A 21,948-nucleotide genomic window follows, 5' to 3' on the forward strand; every position below is an offset into this window, starting at 1 on the left:
GTGGCAGTCTGAGCACTCTGTCAGTGAAAACGGGTTCTCAAGCTTCGTTTTTGGCTGCGACAGCCTTCTGCAACCCTCTGCCAGTGAAAATGGAGCTCTGTTTTTGCTGGCAAGGCACCAAAGGCCAGTCCTTCACTGTTTCAAGGTCGGCCTCACAGGCCAGATCTAAGCACCCCATGGGCCGGATCTGGCCCCCAGGCCTTGAGTTTGAAACCCCTGCTGTAAGCAGATAGACTGAATATATTCATGGATTCCATATTCAATTGTTTTCAATATCTATTTGTATAATTTTTCCTCTTCCATTTTGAGTTGAGCAGGCAACTAACAACAATTTGGATATTATGGTTTCTATGTTGTAGCTAGTTGTCGGTTATATGATGCAGTTCAGTTTATTCAGCATTTGTACACTTTGCTTTTTTTTTTTTTTTTGAATTATCCTCTCTGTTCTTTAAACCAAAATCCTAGCTTTGGGGGGCTTTTATCTTAAAGTGTGACCCATTTTTTTAAAGTATTATGGTTCATCACGTAGTCAGCCAGCTGTTTAGACTGAATTTGGCACTTTGTTTACCTATCTGGTCTTCGCCAAGGACTTGGTATGGGCAAATACTGTTTGATGGTCTTGTGGCAGGATGTAAGCTTTTCCAAGTAAAGCTGCCTTTTGCAATTGACTAATGGTGATTTTGTCAATGCTGATGGTATTCAAGTAGTGCTTCAATTGTTTTGGAATTGTACTCAAAGTGCCTGCTACTATTGGTGCTATAGTAGCAGGGTTGAGAGTAGAGTCAAACTTGGTTTTCACCCATTGTGGGCGAGAGCACCTTACTCATTACTCCATACTCACATTGGCTATCAAATCATTGGACAAGGATTTATCTATGACTCTTCATTACTGGTTTAAAAAAGCATTATGTGCAGAGACACACTCATTCTCCTATGTTTCCACATCACAATTAAGTGGTTTGCACAGAACACTTAAAGCCAGGGTTGAGACTTGGCAGTTGCTTTTCTTCCCTTAGTCCTCATGTTCTCTCATTACTCAACAGATTCCTGAGAGCAATTCCTCACTGCAAATTGAACAGACAACCCAAAAATAGATCTCACACCAATTTTCTGCCCACTGCTCTCACTCATCATTTGCTGACATGAAGGAGGAGAGAGAAAGAAAGAGGCAGTGGACAGCAGGCAAAGAATTTACTCAATAAGGGATGAACTCATTTGGGATCTGGGAGAGAAGCCAATCTCGGAGGAATCTTTATGTAGGTAGTTGGGTGGGATAACACACCCATATATCTTGATCTATTGCCATAACTGAAGGAGCTAGAGGCTTCAGTGACAGAGCTGGAAATTCAGATAGAAGACCACATATATATGCAAGATGACCATTGCTCCCATGTTTTCCTATCCTCATAGGACTGACAATGGTTCTTTTCATCTTTTTATTTGCAATTCAGCAATAGCTCAGCCCTCAAAGACAGTACACAACACAGCAAATCCTCAGAGTTATTCCCAGCTGTCAAAGAGTAAATGTTGACAAAGTTTGCGAGATCTTCTATGACATTTGGATTAAGACTTTGGAAGTGCCAAATTCTATTAAAAGGAGAAACAGAAAAGGCCAGGAAACCACCTCACAGAATGAGAGCAAGAAGGAAATGACTCTTTACGATGTGTTCTAGATTCTTCTCAGGTATCAGTGTCAAAACTGCATGGTCTAAAGTTGCTCGAATATCTCCCACACCGCTTCTATTTTTTTTTTAAAAAAAAAGATAAGAGCAACATTTACCCTTTTTCAATTATCTGGCACTATCCATTGTCCCAAAATAAGAAAAGGTTCAACAAGGCCATCATCAATTTCCTTTAGTAGCTAAAAGGCAATTCACCCAGTAAATAGTGTCACTATGCCTTGACTATATTTCTATCAATTTCAAGCTTCCATCCTGCTTATTAATTTCCCCTTCTCAGCTGCCTGATAGAATGTGTGCCCTCTTTTTGGGGAAGACTGTGTCAAAATAGGAGTTAAGTAGCTCTACCTTTTCTTTTACTATCAACATTTTGCTATCTTCATTCAAAGCTGATGATTTTTTTTTAAAAAATATTCCTTGTAGTTGGAAGATATCAGAAGGAGCCCTTTCCACTGTTCTGAATCTGAACTCACACTGAGTTTTAGCTTTTCTGACACCATCTCTATAGATCCAGGCTTTCTCTAGTCCAGTGTTTCTCAAACTTTTTTTAACCATCGCCCCCTTAAGACACAATTTGATTTGCCACCGCCCCCTAAAGATTATTTAATTGTATAATATACAAAATGTATTAAATTGCAAAATGTATTACATGTAAATAAATTTTAATGGTGCAGAACAATGTTTGATAAACTCAACTTTTATTCAGAACTTTTAATGAGATGGATGACACTGATGTTTCGCAACCAATTCACTCACTCTAGGATCGATGTTGCTTAGAAGTAGTCTCAAATCTCCCCTTTTTACAATTTGCAGGTGATTTCTTTGCTTGGTAAGAAGTTTAGAAACCACACTAAATCTGCGTTCAGCCATGTAAGACGATGGGAAAGCAAGAAAATAAAGTTTAATTGCCTCCCACAAATTTGGATATCTTTCAGGAATTTCTTTCTACAACCAAAAATCCGCGTACGATTTTTTGAAGAGAGGTTTCAATTCAAAGTCGTTCTTTACAGCAATTAAGTCTTCTTGAATTACAAGATTAGTGTCACTTCCACAAACATAAATAGATTTAGCACCCAGCCCTCTCCGACGTCTGACACACAAATGACGATCTGTAACGTGATTGGCTGTTCAGACAGAAGGGAAGGACGTATCCGAAACTGGCATTTTCGCTCTCAGATGTGCCAAGGACGCCTAAACTCTAAGGAAGAAGATCCAGCAACCCCAACAGCACAGCCATAGAAATTTAAATAGAATACTGTAGAAATTTGATCACCTTTCTATGAGATTCTATTGAAATTTCTATTCCTTGTGCTACTAGGGAAGCCTCCATTCCTGGTGCAGTGAAAGGAGGCTGACTCACACAGCAGTCACTGCGCGCGGCAAACACTAGACCCCCAGTAGCACAGCCATAGAAATTTGAATAGGATATCATAGAAATTTGATCAGCACTCTATGGGATTTTATTGAATTTTCTATTCCTTGCGCTACTGGGGACGCAATGTTAGACCCAAGACTGACCAAGGAAGTGCACATTCGCTCGTATGAAAGCCATGTTTCCGACAGCAACGATCGGTGTTGCAGGTTTGCCCGCACGCCGCGCGCAATGACTGCTGTGTGAGTCCGCCTAGTCACAGAACAAGTAATAAATAGAATTTGTTCAACGCCCCCTTCTGTACGTTCAATGCCCCCATGTAAGGCGGAACTTCCTACCGCCCCCTTGCACTTCTTTAACGCCCCCCAAGGGGGCGGTACGGATCACTTTGAGAAACACTGCTCTAGTCATTCTTTCTTGATGATATGGTGTCCTTCCCACCTTCTGTAGGCATCGCTGGGGTTCTGCAATCCTTACCAAACCTTTTCTAAGTATATTCTATCATCTTCTATTTCTGTTGAAATTCTTTGCAGTCACGCTTTCATTAAATGTAAAGGTAAAGGTTCCCCTCGCACATATGTGCTAGTCCTTCCCGACTCTAGGGAGTGGTGCTCATCTCTGTTTCAAAGGCAAACAGCCAGCGCCTCCATGGTCATGTGGCTGGCATGACGAAACACTGAAGGCACACAGAACACTATTATCTTCCCACCAAAGGTGATCCCTATTTTTCTACTTGCATTACATGCTTTTGAAATGCTAGATTGACAGAAGCTGGGACAAGTAACAGGAGCTCACTCCATTACGTGGCACTAGGGATTCGAACCATCAAACTGCCTACCTTTCTGATCGACAAACTCAACGTCTTAGCCCGTGAGTCACTGCCTCCCTCTTGCACTTTCATTATCTACTCTTTAAAGCCATTCTGCCATACCTCAAGCTCTTTCTGCCATTAGTGTCCCCATGCACAGAATCCTGTTTCTTAGTGCTCTGGGATTATTACGATATCCTTTTAGGAAGTTCAAGATAAAGTAATTTTCCCACACTCCGTATTATTTTCCATCACACAAGAACTTTGCATTTCCAGTTCTTCCACTAAGTCGTTCTGCTTGGTTAGTATCAAGTCAAGGATAATTGACCTTCCTGGGCAATCTCCCCTTCCCTGAAAGTAAAAGTTGTCAGCTAGACAAGTCAGGAATTTCTGGGGAGGACATGATTGATAGATCTTGAAGTAATTAAAGTGGCCCGTCACCATTGCTTCTTGCCTCTTTGAAAGATCTGCAGCTTCTTTTTTGGAAGACATCATCCACATCTTGTCCTTGGTTGATTAGATATTGCTAGCTGCTAATTATAGTACTGCTTATAGTTATTCCTCCACTTATTTTAACCCAGATGCTCCCTTCAGTATTACCATATGGAAGGAGAAAAGAATGGGCTGATGGCCAGCTTCTGTACTTCTGCCTTCCTTTTTCTTTTGCTGGTTTCCCCAAGTGGCAAGTAGGCAATAGACTTTCAGAAAAATTGGGAGAAGGAGAGAAGGGGGAGCAGCAGCTGAAGCCATTGTTCAATAGAGAGGAGGCAAACAAACTCACTGAAAGGAGCTCTTAGAAAAGACACACCCAGAAGAAGAAGAAAAAACAGCTTAATAGCCTGAATAACTCTTAAGATAAGACATTTTATATAGTCTTCTAAAGTGAAATGATCCATGATTTCAATTTATCATAGAAGGTTTGAACCTCATAGCATACAGTGTAGCTACTGTAAGTGCATCTGATGCTTCACAATAAAGTTGAAGCCAGCCACATACTGCCTTTGGTGATCATTGTAACTTCAGTTCTGGGGGACTGAGAAGCAGCTTTGAAGTTACCTAAACAGGAAGAAGACCAGCTGAGATCTGAAGCTATACTGAGAAGAAAAGATAGCATAACTTGAGCATAGGGAAAAATTGGGGGCCCTCCCATCGGAAAGAAGATGGTTCCTGACCAGAACAGCTGCAAAGTGCATGAGGCTACTGGTGCAACATCTGGCTCCAAACACCTTTTAGCACAAAAGTTGAGAATGGAAGGAAAGATGGCTCAGAAAGCATGAAATGTATAGATGTACAACTTTTGAAGACAGAAGGAAGGAGCAGTCATGGATACCAGCCTCCATTCATGATCTGGTCTCATGAGGCCAAATGGATTACTGTGAGCTTAGTGGGTAGAAAGGACTACAGGGATGTAGAAAAGCTTAAGAAAAATGGTCCAGGCAGAATTCAAAGGGAAAATAATCTGGGATGGTTTAAATAAACCAATATAGTAAGAAAGAAGATTAGATTGTAGAGATAAGTGGATAGAATGTAGGAAGATAAATAAAGTAGTACAGGATAAGTAGTAAAATAGAATAACAAAGGGTAAAACTAAGAAAATAAACCATATTTATATTGTATAGAGATTCTTTATTTTTTTTAAAAAATGGAATAGAAAATTTAAAAGTCACTGTTAGAAAGCACTTCTTTAGTTTTTTTTCTGCTTCTCTTTTAAAAATTCCATGATATCCTATTTTATTCAATTACATTTTGGAGCAGGGTAAATTCACAGAGTTCCTTGTCCTTTGCATTGCTTCTTCTCCTTTGAGAAAAGCTGCATCATTCAGTGCTATATTTGAATTATGAGAATAGAATGCAACCACAACCAATGCTATCCAATCAGGGCACCTGTGATCTAGAACCATTCTTGAACTCTTTTTACCAGATTGAAGAGATATGCTTGCTATATTGGCTAAAAGTCCAACACAGTATGATTTACAAGCCACTTGACTGTAGGAATTCTACTCTATACACAAGACTGATGGAAGTTTCAAATAAATAAGATGAATTAAAAAATTCATCTTATTCCATCAAAAATATGGAACATTTCAGAAAATTCTAGCAGTGTCATTTGTACCAAGATTCTACATTCATTCATTGATGCTCTGTAGCACTCATCTTTGGCAACTTTATGAACTGCAACTCCCAAAATTCCCAGTTAGCCACATTAAGCTTGAGAAACACTACTTGGAGCATGAAACAAAAGAAATATCCCTCAGTTGCAACTTCCAAGGATTGAGGGAAAAGAAGAGTCAAAGTAAATGACAATTTACCAAGCCTGTTAAGAAATTGCATATAACTTCTCTTGCCCCAGTATTGTTGTTTTTCCCTCTGGCTTTCAAAGTATATTGTACAATTCCTTTTTCCAGCTAACTTAATAGCAGAATTTCAGAATTGCAACGCCTGAATTCCACTGAAGGGTGGTTATGTTCAAAAATAACCCATTTACAATCATGGTTTCATTACAATTGGACTACAGGATGGAGGTGGGCAAATTACCATCTTGGAAGAAGCAGTTGATTAATACTTCAAATGAAATAAATCTGCTCACCATAGGCATGCTGAGGTAGGCATGCTCCAACAGAGTTGCAGTTGGGGTGTTACGGTTCTCATTTATTATTATACTTTCCAGATATATTATTCTTCTCTGTAAAAACCAGCTTAAATCCTGGTTCCAAAATTACATGGTTGGGCCGCTGTTGATAATGTATAGTTTTGTTGGGAACACTGAGCCTCCATCAGTCAAAAATGTGGACATTCTAAAGATCTAAACTTCAATAACACCATAGTGTTGAAACCAAAAAGAAAACTGGCTCACTCAAGCCATTTTCGAGTCTATCCATCCTAGAGTCTACTTGTGTTCTCTATTTGGGTTGTGCCAAGTTTCAATCAAATTCAATGATGCATCATGAGCCCCTGTGGCACAGTGGTTAGAGTGCAGTACTGTAGACTACTTCTGCTGCCTGCTGGCTGCCTACAATTTGGCAGTTCGAATCTCACCAGGCTCAAGGTTGACTCAGGCTTCGGTCCTTCCGAGGTGAGTAAAATGAGGACCCAGATTGTTGGGGGAAATATGCTGACTCTGTAAACTGCTTAGAGAGGGCTGTAAAGCACTGTGAAGCATAATATAAGTCAAAGTGCTATTGCTATCTTCCCAAAATGTTTAACAAGGCAACAGCAGTCCCCTTTCTTCCCCCTAAAACTAAAGTTATGTGATCAGGTTGCTCCTTTTAGATCTACTTCACAGTATCATTCAGCCTCATCCAAGAGGAAAAACATCAGAGGAACCTTTTGGAAGGAGTTCCATAAAAGGAGGCAAAGAAGACCCTTTTCCTGCAGCATTGACTAAGAGATCATTTAGTCTTGCCTGTGCATGTGCACTACAATGCAGACTCTTGGGAATCCCACAGAATGTGCAGGAAGCAGACATCTGAATTCCTTCCCAGGATGGGCAGTTTCAGCATCACTGAACAACCCATACAGAGAACCAATTCAGAGAGACTTTGGCCTGAACTGAGGGGTCTCAAAGCCTATGTATCACAAGCCTTGACCGCAGAGAATCCTCTTAGACCACACATCTGGTTGAAAGGGACTAGGAAATATAGAAAAGTTCCTTTTTCTATAGAGCCAAGGTGGCGCAGTGGTTAGAGTGCAGTACTGCAGGCTACTTCAGCTGACTGCTAACTGCAGTTCGGCAGTTCAAATCTCATTGGCTCAAAGTTGACTTAGCCTTTCATTCCTCCGAGATGGGTAAAATGAGGAGCCAGATTGTTCGGGGAAATATGCTGACTCAGTAAACCGCTTTGAAAGGGCTGTAAAAGCACTGTGAAGCAGCATATAAGTCTAAGTGCTATTGCTATTTCTGCCACTGGGATCTCCCAACTGTTTCCTGGCTGATAATAAGTTAAGAGAGACTTGAAGTAGGAAAGGATCCATACTTTAGCTTGCTTTTTCCTCCCAATAATTGTCAATAATTGAGACCAATGCTGAAGAAAAGTTCATTTCATGACACAGAAGTCTCCTTATCTGACCAGCAGTTGAGAGACATCCCATATAGGAAAGGATGTCTTCTTTCACCCTATTATCCTCTTCTCTCCTGGAGAAAACCAGACCAAAATACCTTCAGAGACCACTGTTAGGAAAAGATGGAGAGAAGCTTTCCTCATATTGATGACCAAAGTACTTCCAGCACTCAATAATGATAATTTTATAGCCTCCTCACCAATATTCCAGAACCAAGAGAGCAATGATTTGACTACATCCAGAAGAACTATATTTTTATACTTTAGTATTGGCTCAGAGATGGTTAATGTTAAGCTGGGATACATCGGTTTTGACTAGATTCTCTGATGCCTGAAAATTGGTTAAATGGATTAGGGCAGGTTTTACAGTGCTTTCCTGTACTCAAAATGGTGTGGATAATTTCCTAAGACCAATGGGTCCAGGGACAGCCACATAAAGAAAATCCATACGCTGCAGAATCTACCAAAAGAGATGGAAACTGAGAATTAACATACTGTGACTAACAGGATGTGACTTTGCTTGTCCATTTCCTTTTCAGTGACAAATGTCACTGACATGATGATGTCAGCTTGGATTGATGTCCCCAAAGGAAATAATATTTTGCACACAGAGAGAGAGGGGGGGAGAGGGAGAGGGAGAGGGAGAGGGAGAGGGAGAGGGAGAGGGAGAGGGAGAGGGAGGGAGTAGTGTAGTCTCACTTGGAGTCTGTTTGAGACTTTTGCATTTCAGATTTTGGTTGAAATACATTTGAAGGAAGTTTCTCTGGTTCATCTTATTCTGATAGGTTTAACTAAGGAGGCAAATTGACTCTTATTTGATTAACTCTGGCTTTTTACTCCTGGCTGTTTCATCCTTTATTCGATAAACAGAGAATTTTGGGTTTAGATCTTGAAATTGACTTCTTTCCATTATGATATAACTGCTTCTCCTTGCCCACTTGATCTCTAGATACCTTTATAATGTTTTACATATTCCTCTTGGAAGTGTTCCACCTTAGCCCATTTTGCATGTTGCTTCTTATAATAAGCAACAATTGATATACGAGTCTCACAAGTGTGGGTTGCTGCAGGTGTGGCCTGGTACGGCAGTACCGGTAGTGGCCAGAAGCAGCTGATAGTGAACCGGTATGGTGGCTTGTTTGGCCCACCTGCCCACCTGCGCTCTATAGCTGTTTTTAGGGCAAATAAGTGTGCACGTGCTCCAATAAGCAGCTGGTGGACCAACCAATGGATTGTGCATGCGTGTGCAGCGCACATCAGGCGAATCTCCCATATGATAATCACATTTTTGTGTGTTCAGACACAGAGTAAACCATGCATTATTAATTTGTGCATTGTATCACTCATGACATTTAGCACTTATTAATCCATTTGTCTGAAACCTTAGTTGTCTCTCAGGGCAAAGGGTTATAGACTTTCTCCTATAAAACCAAATATAGGCAACTACTAAGATATTGCCAAGTTTTTAGCAATATTTATGGCTTGCAGAACTTGGTTGATATCATCTTTTTATTATTAATTGTTTCATGCCTGACTTACTATGTACTTTTAAGCTTTGCATTGGTTTCTATTTTTATTAGTCTAGGACCGTGGATAAATTTCTACCTATGCTATCATCAATATCTGATTTATGTCTACAAACAAACTAATAATTAGTTCAGTCTATGCTAGAAATCTATGACCCTTAAAAAAAAACCAGCACAACAGAATCTTTGTTGCAACATTCTTCACCAATGGCAGTTTACAAACATTCTTCGATAGCAGAGGGAGGTGTTGTGGCTCAACAGTTAAGACACTGGGCTTGTTGGCTGGAAAGTGGCAGCCTAGGTTCAAGACCCAAGCGCCATGCAACGGGTGAGCATCCCGTTCTCACTCCAGCTTCTGCCAACCTAGCAGTTCAAAAACATGCAAATGCCAGTAGATAAATAAGTACCACTTTGGTGGGAAAGTAATAGCAGTCTGTGATGTCAGATTGGCCACATGACTGTGAAAATGTCTTCAGACAGTGCTGGCTCAATGGCCTTGAAATGGAGATGAGAACTACCGCTTATAGTCAGCAACAGCTAGCAGAGTAAAATGAGCAATTCCACCCAATGAGTTAATGTCAAATTTGAAAGTATGGAGCAACACACCACAAGATCTCCTGTACTGTTCAACTTATTTATAAATTAATTTGATGACCAGGCAAGCAACAAACATAACATCAGGACTCAGGAGAATATTGTCAAGCCTGAACAAGTAGAAATCAGCAAGATCAATTTTAATTTGTCCATCAATTTCAAGCTATGCAAATTGAATTTCTTTTATTTCAACAGAAAATAAATCAAAGGTGACCATACTGGGTGATAGTACTACAAACAAGATCTGGGTATCTTAGTTGAATATGGCCCCAAAATGTGATGCTCTATTATGTGAAATCCTAGCTAGCATAATCAGAATTGAAGAGCCAAGATTCCACATCATCATCATCATTCCTGTCTTCTTTGAATTAGTCACTCTATCTAGAGTAATGCATCAGTCTCTTGGTACCATATTTTAGGAAAGACTCTAAGATGCTAGAATAAGTCCAGAGAGAATCAAGATGGTAAAGAGCCCAGAAAAAATAACTTTTGAGAATAATTGGTGTACACTTCACTTGGAGAAAAGACATCTACAGGAATACATTTTAGTTGTTTTAAGTATTTGAAGAATTGTTATGGAGGAGATGGGAAAGACTCATTCAGAGTTGTTCAAGAAACAGTGGATTTATTTACTTGTTTGTTCGCTTAAAACATTTATATAGCTGCCCACCTTATAACCAAATCTGGGTGGCTCCCACTCAAAAGTTAATTTAAAATATCAATCATTTCCAAATACAGGGGTCACACAGACAAATGTTATGTTTATTATTTTTAAGAGAAGCTAATTCCACACTCACATATCAAGTGCCCAGATATATTCAGCAAAGTTATACAACTGCACAAAACCTTTAATTAAATATGTTATTTTATTGTCCTAATATTATTTTTCTCTTCCCCAATAGCAAGTTTGATCCTGAGAGGGCTCAAGGTTGATTCAGCATTTCATTTTTCTGAGGTCGGTAAAAGGGGACCCTAATTATTGGGGGAAATATGCAAAAGGTTGTAGATCACCCAGAGACTTCCATAAAACCCTCTGGGGGTGATATAAGCGTAAATCCTATTGCTATTGCTAAATAGTTATGTCAAACTATTTCTCTTTTCTGCTGTACTCTTTTTATTGTAAAAAGATAATAAAGAGATTTGATGTTGATTTGATTTAAAGTACGGAGGTACATATCAGGAAGAATGTCCTAATGGTAAGAAGCATTGGATAGAGTAACAGACTGCCTTGTCAGGGGTGAATTTTTTCTTTCTTTCACTGGAGGTGCTTCAAGAAAGACTCCATGGCCATCTGTCAGGGATTCTGTAATAGTGTATTCCAGCACTGGGCCCAAACCAAAGATGATTTTCAAGGCCCTTTCCAGCCTTTACACTTGGTTATTGTATGAAATAATGGTGGATAAAATCTGCTGTTGTGAATTTCGGACAACTTCTGGATGCTTGAGGAAGATTCCACAGAAAGCTTGTTGTTCGTGTTAGAATGACAAAAGCAGCTTTATGGCATCACAAGCTCCACTCCTTTCAACCATGCCTGTACAGTCGTGTCATAACAGACATGCAAAAAGGGGGGGGCTCATGCTACAATGTCATCTTGATCATTCTGCCTTTTGTCCCCCACCACAGAAGCTACTGGGAAAAACAGAAAATCTAAAGCAACGAGAGGAACCATTATTAGAAACCATTATATGAGTTATTTTTTGGAAAAAAAGTGTTTGGTTATTGCACGGTTCATTCAATATCCTAGCATAACATTCCTGTTGTGTCAGCATGCATAAGTTGTTCATACCCTCAAAGCCAAAAAGCCAGCACTGTCCGAAGATGTTCTCCGTGGTCATGTGGCCGGCATGACTAAATGCTGAAGATGCATGGGACATTGGTTCCTATTTTTTATATTTGCATTTTTACATGCTTTTGAACTGCTAGGTTGGGAGAAGCTGGGAAAAGTAACAGGACTTACTCCGTTACACAGCACTAAGGATTCGAACTGCTGAACTGCTGACCTTTCTGATTGACAAGCTCAGTGTCTTAGCCACTGAGCCACCATATCCTTTTCATGTCCCTATGTATGGTTCTGAACCAAAGCTATGTTGTTGTTGTTGTTGTTGTTGTTGTTGTTGTTGTTATTATTATTATTTATTGCATCAACAGAATTGTATCACAGCGGCCAGTTGTTTTGCCGGATTTGGCATTAATTACTAGTCGGGCCCCACCCAGGGGCCTAGGACGTCGTAACGTATTTTCGTAATATGTGTGCAGATCCAAGCAGTGCGGCCTTTTGCATTTGACTGATGGTGATCTTGTCAAGTTTTAACTGTTTTAAATGTAATTCCAGTGCTTTTGGAATAGCACCAAGTGTGCCAATTACCACTGGAATTAGCACTGCTGGTTTGTGCCATAATCGTTGGATTTCGATTTTTAAGTCCTGGTATTTCACGATTTTTTCATGTTCCTTCTCGTTGACCCTGCTATCACCTGGTATTGCGATGTCTATGATTGTAACCTTATTTTTCTCAACCAGTGTGATGTCTGGTGTGTTATGCGCCAGGATTTTGTCCGTTTGTATACGAAAATCCCATAGGATCTTGACCATCTGATTTTCGGTTTATTTTTATCTGATTTTTCAGGCTTATGTTCCCACCAGTTTGTTGTTGTTTTAATATTATAATTTTTGCACAAATTCCAGTGGATCATTTGTGCTACTGAATTGTGCCGCAATTTATAATCAGTCTGCGCAATTTTTTTACAGCAGCTGAGTATGTGGTCAACAGTTTCATCAAGTTCTTTGCAGAGTCTGCATTTGGCATCATCAGAGGATTTTTTGATTTTGGCATTAATGGCATTTGTTCGGATAGCTTGTTCTTGCGCAGCCAGGATTAGTAGTAGTAATAGTAGTAGTAGTAGTTGTTGTTATTGTTATTGTTAATAATAATAATAATAATAATAATAATAATAATAATAATAATAATAGTAATACTTTATTCATTAAACATGAAACTCCGTGAAGTGAACATTTAAAGATGTGTCACAAATACCATTGATTGTTGCTAATGGTTGGTACAGTTTGCTGCCAGCATCCTAGGTATCAACCAAGTATCTTCTTAAAATATCTGAAGTTTTTTGCAGTTCTGTTGGTGTTATTGCAGGAAGCTGCAATTTCTTGATGTGTTTTGTAAAATTCTTGGACATGGTGCCAAATGCCCCGATGACAATGGGTATCACTGTTACATGTTTCATCCATAGCCGGGTAGTTTCGATGGCCAGGTCGTGATATTTCGTGATTTTTTTCTAGTTATTTTTCTTCAACTCTGGCATCTCCAGGAACAGCAATACCAATAAACTGTACAATTCTGCCCTCTACAACCGTGATATCTGGTGTGTTATGCTTCAAATGATGATCCATTTGTATTCAAAAGTTCCACAAGATCTTCACCTTCTCCTTTTCGGTAACTTTTTCCACTTTGTGCTCCCATGACGTTTTACATACAGGTAAGTTGTACTTTTTACATAATGACCGATGGATTAATTTAGCAACTTGGTCGTGTCTAGTTTTGTACTCAGTCTGTGCAATTTCGCTGCATTCACATATTAAATGTGAAACAGTTTTGACTTTGTTGTTGCAAAGTCAGCAATTAGGATTGTTAGTGGATTTTTGTAAATTCACTTTCATGGCATTAGTTTTGTAGTGCTTGTTCTTGAGCAGCCAGTATTAAACCTTCCTTTTCTTTCATCATAATGGTGGTGGTGGTGATGATGATGATGATGATTTCATGGCCCATGAGGAAGAGAGAGCTCTGAGATCCCCATGGGTGGAAAAGTTGATAACTGGCTCCAGGGATAGAGAAAGAACAACACATAAATAAAAATAACATCTAAATAAACAAACATTTGCAAGCTGATCAATAGCAAGAAAACCATCTCCTTGAGGCAGACAAATAACAGTTGCCTTTTTCTCTGGAAGACATTTGAGGTATATACATATAACATATATGGACAAGAAACATCAATAATGTCTTAAATAGTGGATTCATCTTATAACAAGAACATCAATATTGCATTTCTACTGAACAACCTTTTATATGAAGCAATTTTCTATATCATAACCATAAAATAAATGTTTCAGCATATATAATGTTCACCTCATACATTGTCGGCTGTAATGTCACTATTAAAAGATTATTCTGGTTTGCTTAGGGAATAAAAAGAATTAAAGTGGCAACTCTCTTCCTTAGTCCATATCATGATTCTTCCATTTTTGTATTTATTCCTAAGACCTGATATAGCAAATCACAAGAAGGAGCTATCTTCACTTCCCTTTCAGTCCTACATCCTAAATGTCAAAAAGCGGAAATTTAAATATTATTTAAGTATATATACATTTTAACAAGATAGCCAAAGTGTAGGCCCCCTTAAAACACAGACATATAAACAATTTGTTTTTATATTAGATAGTGAGTCTAATAATAGCTAAGTGACTCCTAATCCTATCCCCTAATAAAACTCCTTTTTATGGAGTTTTTTTATCATCCTGTTTTTTATGATCCTGTAACGCTACAGAAAACATTTTTTCCCGTCCCAACTCAGGAAATATGTCAGCAGGCAGGACCAGAGGACAAAGTATTGCTGAGGTACACAAACTATTCATCTCCTTCCCACTTTTTTCCATAGTCAGAAAGAAAATGGAAGAAGACCAGATTTCTACCAGCGCTGAGCATGGGGAAGTCACAGTCCAAATTAAACACACAGGTTGGAGGTTTCTCATCTCTGCTCTCCATGCCTAGAATATTCCATCTTAGGCCCAGTACTCTTCAATATCTTCATAAACGACTTAGTTGAGGGAATAGAAGGGAAACTGACCAAATTTGCAGATGATACTAAGCTGGTAGGAATAGCTAACACCCTAGAAAATAAGCTTATTTTCTAGGGTGTTAGCTATTCCTACCAGCTTAGTATCATCTGCAAATGGATCTTGACAAACTTAAACACTGGGCCCTAGCTAACAAAATGAAATTCAATGTAAATAAAAGTAAAGTCCTACACTTACTGTATTTTTCGGAGTATAAGAAACACATTTTTCCCTCAAAAAAAGAGGCTGAAAATCTGGGTGCGTCTTATACACTGAGTACAGCATTTTTTTACCTCCAGAAACCCCTTCCCCCTTCACCAAAATGGCCGTGGAGAGCCTCCAGGAGCCTTGCAAAGTGCTCCTGGGGGCTGGGGAGAGCAGAAATGAGTGAAAAACAGGCCATTTTTTTGCTCCATTTTTCACCCACCCCCACCCCCAGGAGCACTTTACAAGTCTCCTAAAGGCTATTCATACCCTTTTAAAAAACTGGCCCATTTTTGTGAAAAACGGTCCGTTTTTGGGAGGTCTGCAGAGTGCAAAAACTTTTTTTTAAATTGCCTCTTCAAAATCTTGGTGCATCGTATACTCCAGTGCATCTTGTACTCTGAAAAATGGGGTAGAAAGAAAAACCAAAAATACACATATAAACTTGATGAAACAGACTTAATGGCAGTGACTGTGAGAGGGATTTTGGAATCTTAGTGGGCAACCAAGTAAATATGAGCCAGCCATGTGCAGCTAAAAAAGCCAATGCAATCCTAAATTGCATTAACAGAAGGATACAATCGAGATCAAATGAGATACTATTATCACTCTATAAAGCCGTAGTAAGGCCACACCTAGAGTACTGCATCCAGTTTTGGTCACACACTATAAAAAAGATGTTGAGACTCTAGAAAAGAGAAGGACCAGGGGAGACATGATAGCAGTGTTTCAATATTTGAGGGGCTGCCACAGAGAGGAGGGGGTCAACCTATTTTCCAAAGCATCTGAAGGCTAGACAAGGAATAATGGATGGAAACTGACCAAAGAGATTCAACCTGGAAATAAGGAGAATTTTCTGACACTGAGAACAATCAACCAATGGAACAGCTTTGCCTTCAGAAGTTGTGGGAGCTTCATCACTTGAGACTTTCAAGAAGAGATTAGACTGCCATTTGTCAGAAATGATGTAGGGTCTCTTGCTTGAGCAGGGGGTTGGACTAGATGACCTATAAGATCCCTTCCAACTAAGGATTGTTAATATTTAAGTTACCCTCCCTTCTGAATGTAACACAAGCTCCTTCCTGGTTAAGTGTATAAAAGAATTCAGCCTTATCTCTATCTGTACAGAGATCCCTTCTCAATTTAGCCAAATATGTAGTAGATCTAGCCCTTAACCCATGAAATTAGTGATGCAAGATTTCAGTTAATAACTACACACCAACAGCTGCATATTAACAACCAGAAATCATTATCTCTGATCAAAATTGCCTGGAGCTGATGCCTAAACACACTGAGGAAACTAACCAGTCTGGTCCCTTGAAGCAAAAAAAAAGAAAAGAAAAAAAGATTGTAGTTAGGCATTTCCTTCATTTATGAAAACTTGAGAAAGCCTTTTCATGGATCGCTACACATTGCATATTACAAAAAAGAGTGACACAGATTCAAATTCTTCTTGAGTCAAGTATTTATGCAAATCACTTTCAAGAGGTCGGATTTAATATGCCCAATCCTACCAACACATCTTTCTGCACTGATCACAGTGAAATAACATCTGCCCTACCTATGCAAGGAGCGTCACTGATAAAAGGCTGGTACACCAAGGTAGTCATCTGTGTGTTTTGTGTTGAAGTCAGTCAAAACATATGGCTGACTACATAGGTGAAGAGTCCCAACCCAGAAGCAGGACTTGCAAGGCATTATTTTGGTGGGGAGGTGTGAATCTATCTTCTCAAGAAGCAGACATTGTTGCCCAGTTTTTTTAAAAAAGAAGATGATTGTTTGGAAAATAATCCTGGCATCACTAAATAAAAACGATCAAATAACTCTGGATGAAAAAAAAATATTTGAAATTCTCTGCCCATCAGATAAGATTAGATTGAAAGGATAAATTGGATGGTTGATTATAAAGTAGCTTCTTCTGAAACCATGTCATTGTTTTGATGGCTTGGGTGGATCCTGCTTGTAGTATGGATGTCCGCTGTCATTCACAGTTAATTCTTCTGGAAGTCTGTCATTCAGAGCCCATTAGAATTCTTACACTAAAAAGAAGATGACTTGAGATGTGAAATGACACTTGAATTTTCCTCCTTTCCAACCAAACTAATTTTCCATCTTCTCTTGGCAGTTGTTAGAACAATTCATAAAGATATATTTTTCTAGATTTCCCAACAAATAATGAGAAGTGAGGATGTGCATCCTGATTGCTTCAAAATGGAGTTATGTTCCTTACATATGCATGTTCTGTTGGCATTATTGGGAAGATGGCAGAAATAACTATTTTTGCTCTGTCACTTCACATTTCCCCCTTCTGGCACAATGAAGAAAATTTATCTAAGGTTACATTAACTCCTCACCAGACTGGTCAAAAAGGGAATGTATTTTCCTCTTCCTCTTAAGCAAATAAGATTGAAATCAGAAATTATCTCCAAAACTGCATATTAGCCATCTTGACTTGTATTTTTTGCAATGTTCTGAAACATAGTTTACTTATGGAGAAGCAGTGTGACTCTCTCACATTTTCAGAATTCAATTAGTACTTTTTAAAAAGACATTTGTTTGGTATCCAAATTGGTTCAGAATGTTCTTTACATCTCCATTATTATGACTGCCTCAAATATGCTCCTTAAGTGACTTTATGATAGAACATGTCTCTCAATATTATCATATTCCTATCTATTTGGTCTTGAGACTAATTACACATTGCTAAAAATAGAAATAACATCTGATACTATGATTCAGCACATTTTGTTGCATGGATCAATGGTTCCAAGCACAGAGAATATTCTTGGCATAAAACACAAAATATGGCATCTATAATTGTGTGCCAACCTTAGCGTAATCAATGCTGCTTTTATTTTTAAAAAATGTAGCCTGTTTTTAAAGGATCCTTTCATCACAATGGCCATATTTTTATTTCACCAGTCTTTCTATTTTTACACAAGTTGTTCACAAAATGATTTGTTATCATTATCATAGAACTCCATTGTTATGAGTTTGTTTCTAAATTTAATTAAAAGGACTGTTTTTAATCTTTGGATTTTGTTCGATTTCTCAATTATCTGTAGGCCACAACAGTTAATAGTGCAAGTCAATCTGTCTTTTCAAAAATTATCAAGTGCAATGAAGACTTATTCCAGTTAATGCTTTGGGATAAAGATTGGGGGATACTTCAGAAATAATTTGGGAAAATGTTTTTTTTGAGTGTGCAAGAACACAAATATCATACTGTCCGCAACTCTTTGAAGCAGCTAAATCAGAATGGGATGAGTGGTTATATAAGTTTCCTCTTGTGATCCAGGGGGGGAAATGGAAAAGATTTGTTAATGACATTTTTTCATAATGATTTGCAAAGCATTTCATAACCATGATGAATACCTAGTTACTTACTAGTGACACTAGTTAACGTGCATAGCCACTTGGCTATTTCCACCATATTTTCAAACTCTAGAAGAATCTAGCCTTTTACTTTTACAATTGTAATATATACTTCTGTTGCTTTTTAGTTATCTATTTTCATCTGCTGATTTGCTGTATTGGTGGCCATATTCTACCTCCAGGATTAAATGCAGTATTATATTCCAATATACTTAGAAATGGGCTATCACCCACATATGTTACTTCGGTTCAAAACTTCTTATAGACATCTATTTGGCTAATACGGGAAACAAGAGGTCTTCTGATTCAATCATGTAAATCTCTTTTTAGACTCCTTATTAACTGAATTTCCAGAAGAACATAGTGTATAGGAGGAAAAATAGATGTCAAAGTTTAGGCTTTTTCCTCTTTAGACACAGAAATAAAAACAAAAGCATCAAATAAGCAATAACTCCAAAAGATGCTGGAGAAATAACCTTGAACATTTTGAAGACATTGGTTTGATGACAAGGTAAGATTATAACTTGTGCGCATCTTTCTACTAAAGCCCTTACCAAACAACCAATCTAAAACAATTTGAACTCCAGGATGTCAAAGACAACAAGGAAACACAATTCTCCTAAATTATTTCCAAAGTGTTGTGCAACACAAATGGTTATATTTCAGTATGCCATCCAATGATAAGAACCTAATGTTTTTATTACACCAAAAAAGAGATAAACAGATTTTTTAAAAAACTCTTGAATGTATATAATTCCCCCCTAATCAACAGTCCCTATCCAGTAGGTTTTAAGTGACAAGAGAGGCCATATCCTTCCTGTCTGCAAGCATAGGGAAAGGGGAAAGAAGGCTGATATTTTGATAGTTAGGTTTAGGTTTGTGGTTGGCTCCCATTTCTGCTACAAGGTATTGGTGATGATGCTTGAAGGATAATCTCTTCATTCCTTTATAACAATAGCACTTGGACTTATATATCGCTTCACAGTGCTTTACAGCCATCTCTAAGCAGTTTACAGAGTCAGCATATTGGCCCCAAGAATCTGGGTCCTCATTTTACTAACCTTAGAAGGATGGAAGTCTCAGTCAACCTTCAGCCAGTCAGAATCGAACTGGCAAACTGCTGTAGCCTGCAGTACTGCATTCTAATCAGAGGTGGGTTGTAAATTTTTTTACTACCACTTTGGGCATGCCATGCTTCTATGCATGTGCAGAAGCATCCGGGCGGGTAAGCGGAGCCTCCCAGTCCCACCGCTACTGCTACTGGTTTAGCCGGTCCAGGCCAAACTGGGAGCAACCCACCTCTGATTCTAACCACTGCGCCATTGTGGTTCATATGTCTCTATCATCAGCTGCTCAAGACACTGGAAGCTCACTTGCATGGCCTGAGTTTGTATCTTAAATCAGACTCTGCAAAGTAGCTGAATGATGTGAACTTTAAAAACTGCAAGGTATTGTTAACTTGTCTGAACAATGCCTATACCACTGTAAAGGACACAATGCAATCACTTCCAGTTCACTACATAGAAAAAAGCACAGACGTATAATCTTCAGCAGAGAGGCAGTCTATTCCAAATGCTTTAAAAATTCTCATAGGCAGTTGTTCATTATTAAACATGTGGGGTTTTTTTTCCAAAAGAAGAAACTTTTATTTGGTTTTGTGTTATCTACATCATTTCAGGGGAAATGTTCAAGTTTTCTTCCATTTCACTATTGTCTTAACCTCCTGCTGTATACTGAGAACGTATAAAGCATATAGTATAGTATCACATCATAGTGATTGAAATCTATTAATTGGAGAAAATTTGTCCCTTCAGCATATTTCTGGATAAATATATAGTGATTATATTTTGAAGTAGTTGTAGAAAGGCTATCCCACAGAGTTTATCCATAAAGCTTTTTGAGAGATGCAAGACTTTTATTTCAACCTAAGTTTCACGACTCAAAAAAATCTTCACACACTTTCACTCAGACAATCTGTGACTTAGAAGTCAGAAGTGTTTTGAAGAAAGCCTTACACCAGAAAATGTGTTGTTGTATCTCCGAGGGTCTTTCTGTACCCAAGGATGCAATATACAGTATACGGGGTCATTCAAAATACCATGCCTTGAAGGGATTTCTCTTGCACTGAGCTGGGTGTTTGGACAAAGCTTTGAGTACAAATATGCCATACAGATGACAGCATCAATGCTTGTTAAATATGTGTTCATTTAGCCTGAACGATAACTTTTATTTACACTGATGACAGGAAGAATTATTGTGTCAGTTTTCTCCAGGTTGTACTTACTGATAAGTATTCAAACACACTCCAATATGCAGTTGTTTTTGACACAGCCACAAACTTTATGTTATTGTAGGGTTTTTCTTTTTGAGAAGTACAATACAGACTCCTCTGATAATTTGGTTCAATGAGATAACAACTATTATCTGCCCAATAATAATAATGGTCCTGTCATTCATATGCTTTCATTTGGCACTGCTGCTTATGCATTTTCCCTCTGTCTCCTGGAGATGATTTAATCTAGTCATCGTAGGTCTCGATTCGGGTTAACAATTTTAAAAATAAACAAGGCTTTTTTCATTGTGTTTTATAAATGCATTCCAAATTTTGCATGTCATTCCACTGAATGCAGATTAACTTTTGAGAAATAGCAGGAGAGCAATTATATTGGATATTTCATTCATTCAGGTTAGCCAAAGTTTCTATTCAGTGATAGATGAGGTGCTACAGCTAGGTAGGGAAACACCAATCTGTCCAAGACAGCCATGCAAATAATCCAGACTAGGGTATGCAGACTAGCTACTCTAGAAAAATGTAGATTATCTACTACAGAGCTGAAGAAGCTTCTTAGATAAGAAGCGAAACATTTTCAAAGAAAAACCAGAAAGTCCAGTTGCCTCTTGAAAAAGCACCTTTGGGACAAACATGACCTGCATGACTGATAATCTCCATAGACATTTAGTTATTAGCTACTATATATAAACAGAGAACAAACCTCACTCCCTTCTAGTGCGGAAGATATTACTATAAAGATATTATTTCTGGTAAACAAATATCTGCAAGAAAACAACCAAGCTCAGAGAATACCAAGGACACTGCAATTCAATCCTGAGCTATTCTGTTCTATTGATAGAGTCTACATATGACTCTCCAATGTCATTTTTAAACTTAATACCTCTAAAGTGGGTGTGACTCAAATGTGTTCTCAAATGTGTTCCCAAATTGGTTCTCTTGGCGGCGCCATATGCACCACCATCTTGTTTTTGCCTCCTGCACATGCGCAGAGCAATTTTTGTTGCACTGTGCATGCACGCACAGCGCATCAAGCATACACACAGTGCATCCCTGAGTGAACTGGCAGTAGCGGCACCGGAACCCACCCCTGCTCCCCCTCCCTCCCTCCCTCCCTCCCTCACTTTTCTGCTAAAAGTTATGCTGGATAAAGGGTTTTTTATGTTATAAGAAGACTACAATATATCTAGTTTAAATCT

Source organism: Natrix helvetica (assembly GCF_964273705.1).
Source record: "Natrix helvetica genome assembly, chromosome: 1".
Taxonomy (NCBI): Eukaryota; Metazoa; Chordata; class Lepidosauria; order Squamata; family Natricidae; genus Natrix; species Natrix helvetica.